Source organism: Anopheles stephensi, unplaced genomic scaffold, assembly GCF_013141755.1.
Source record: "Anopheles stephensi strain Indian unplaced genomic scaffold, UCI_ANSTEP_V1.0 ucontig89, whole genome shotgun sequence".
NCBI classification, from domain to species: domain Eukaryota; kingdom Metazoa; phylum Arthropoda; class Insecta; order Diptera; family Culicidae; genus Anopheles; species Anopheles stephensi.
The window spans coordinates 40,016-43,109 of record NW_023405459.1 but is presented as its reverse complement, the minus strand read 5'-3'; the positions used below and the strand labels follow the sequence as shown (position 1 = coordinate 43,109).

At 47.2% G+C, this 3,094-nt stretch overlaps 1 long non-coding RNA gene across 1 annotated transcript; it reads left to right on the top strand.

The window, feature by feature from the left end:
• The first annotated feature begins 457 nt into the window (after positions 1-457).
• LOC118517245 lies at positions 458-2,852 on the top strand. The gene is made up of 2 exons (XR_004908279.1): positions 458-723; positions 1,359-2,852. It is a non-coding gene; the product is annotated as an uncharacterized LOC118517245 (long non-coding RNA).
• The last annotated feature ends 242 nt before the right edge of the window (positions 2,853-3,094 follow it).

Sequence of the window (3,094 nt, the reverse complement as noted above, 5' to 3'; positions counted from 1 at the left end):
GCGTAGTGTTGTAGGCTAAAGTCTCAATAGATTCCCCCCCACTCAAGGGTGCTCATTGTTGGAACTGAGTTACGCAAATGGGTATCTTTTTCAGACTTTTTACTACAATTAATTATTTATTTATTATTCAGAATTATTATATGTTATTTACAATTTTTTTCACATTTTTGCTCAACTTTTACCTAAATTTTAGGTAACTCAGTAGCGAAAAGTGTGTGCCGTGAGTGGAAGGGGGCATCTATTCAGACTTAAGCCTAAAATGTTATCACCCTACGCAATGCTCTTCTAGCTACGAAGCCTAACGACTTTTAAGCCAACTCTCGCCCAAGCGTGCAAACCGCTTGCATCGGCGCTCTCCGCTCTCACGCTTTGCTGCGGTGCTGTGGCTTGACCGGTCCAAACAAAAAAAATCCCAAGCCACGGCGAGGGACCCTCAGCGTCAGCGTGATGTCAGCTGCGATTTTAGTTTTTTTTCACCAGCAGCCGGTGCGAGTCACCACGAGTGTTTTGTGCAGCGCGCGTTCTCCCTGATCGTGTTCGGTTTGTTGTTTCCCATAAAGCCGCGTCCTCGTCGCCGTTTCCGGTGCGCGCAAGTTCTCTGCGTGGTGCGTGTGTGTACTTTTGTAACGTGTGCTGTTCTTTTCAAGAACAGCGTCAATCCTCCATTTTGGACGACATCGTGCCCGTGAAGAAGGGGTCAAGATCACTTTCTCTTTCACCGGGGTTAGTAATGGCGCGAGCCGATTAGATACAATCATCTAGCTGTGGGGGGATGCTGCTTGTGCGTTGGTGTGCGTGTTGAATGAGCCGTGGTGTGAGATTGGAGTCTCACTGGCTTTGATTGCTGGTCCGGCTCTGGCTGGCCCTCGGCCGGTGCCTAGCGCAACACACAATCGCTGGTGCGTTGGTGGTGTGTGCATTCAGATAAATAATCATTTCCGCCACTGGGACGGCGCGGCACGTTGAGTTTGGGCCCCCTCCCCCACCCACTTCTTGTCGACCGTCATCCACCGTACCGAAATGCCAAAAATAGAACACGGGAATTCGTTTTCCCGCTGCGGGGCTGGAATTATTGAATGCTGCCTGCCATCCTCGGTGGACACACGGGACGAAGAAAGACAGACCATTTGGTGCTGCCATTTTTTGTGCTTGTTTGTTGACTATATTTGCCGGGGGTTTGTCTACTGTTAAACAAACCGTGCGGAGCTATGAGCTGTCAAAGCATAAGCGGGAAGATATGGAGAGTCTTGTCAGCTGGTTTTTGGATGAGGTGTCGAACAACTGATTTAAGTGGAGACGTTTCTTTCCCGGAATATCGTTCTAATTATTTCCTTCTTTCCTTCCTTTCCGCCTTACAGAACGCAGACATCCTGGAAGCTGCCACTTCTAAAACAAGCGGAAGTGTTCTGCATCCGGTGGCGTATTGCAACTATCAACTGTTGTGCAAGCAAGCAGATAAACTCAAACAAAGTGAAACGAGTGAACAAATGTTGAGTGCAGTTTCTGATATCCCCGGAGGAGAGTTCCCGTGAATAGCAAGTAGTTGTGAATGAAGTTAAAAGTAACACGATGTTACCTGTGTACCATGCTTAACTCCAATTTCCATTCGTGGTGAATTCCGGTAGTAGTAAAAAATACTCCTCAAATCCAAATTCATGCTAGCGAATTCCTGTGCGGATCTTGTAGTCGTACGCACGCCGCGTGCGTCCTAGCGCGTCCTAGTGTGTGCGAGTGAGTGTGTGTTCCTGTTCAAACGTTAAAATGGTTCGCAATGTGCTGTTGTGTGCAGAAGCTATCTGGTAACCGATTAATAAGCGAAAGCAAAAGTTTGAAGTGATCGTTTTCAATTCTCGCCCAAGTGGCGGTACGAGTGTTTGTGCGGTGCCGTGTGTGTTTGTGCCATATGATAAAGCGTTCAAAAATCAGTAAACGAAGCTGCAAAACAGCAAGAATTTAGCACCAAGCTAAGGGGGAAAACAAGGAAAAAGGAAACCTCCGGTTGAGAAGTGCGAGAAAAGTTTTTCCACGCCGGTGTGAAAATCAAGAAGCACACCGATTTCCTTCCTTCGAAGTGTTTGTGCGCGGCGGGTTGTGTTGTGTTTTCCGTTTTGTTCGGTGAGTGTGTGTGTGTGCTTTCCGTGTGTCTATACGATGTGTGAAGTCATCGAGGCGCAACGTGCAGATGTAAACAAAGCGGCCAATTGAGCAGTCACGAGTTCCATTTTTCCCCATCCCCAGAACCGGAAAAGGCAGGAAAAGCGCTGGCTGTGGTAGTGAAAAACAAAATCGCACCAAAGGCTGGCTGCTGGGCACCGAAGATAAAAGCATTATTAATCATCGATTTTTGTTTTTCGCGCCGGAGATCAGTTTCGTGGTCGTAACCGCCCGAGAGGTTTGTGTTGTGTGCGGTTATTTAGTGTGCGTTTCGAATGATGTGTGTGTGCGTTCGTAAGTGTGTCTGTGAGCAACGCAGCAAGAAGCCGGTTTAGTTTCGTTGTTGTTATAATTGTTGTGCAAAATAAGTGTTTAAGCATCAGCAGAAGCCAATATCCGTGCTCGACCTAGAGAAAGTAGCTGGCAAAAGAATCATAGTATTATTAGCTGTTTAGGGGCTGTTTAGAGGGCTGTTGTTTCGTCTAGTGTGAATGCAGTTGCCAGCCGCTTAAGCGGAGTGTTTTGCGAAACGAGCTTCGACTGCGATTTGTGTCCCGAGTTCGGATCCCGCTACCAGTTGCAAGAACGCCCAACGATGGATATACTGCCGAGTGGAAGCATTTTCCGGGAGCTCCAGATCATCCACGAAACGGGATGCTTCTCGTCCGAGTCCTCCTTCGAGGATCAATGGCAACAGGTACGTGCCTGGTGATAAGGAATTTGAATTTGTGTGTTCCAGTTTTTTGGATTTTTTTCTTGGTCTGTTGAGCTTATCAGCGGCATAAGCAAGCCAATCATTCTTCTGCAGTGTTTAATGTCACCTTATCAGTGATTGAGTCAAACTTCACGGAAACTGTCATTGCAGACGCAGCGTGTTTGATGTTTGATGCTATATTTACCCTGATAGCATGATGTCACGGGTATTAAAAATGTGGAGAAC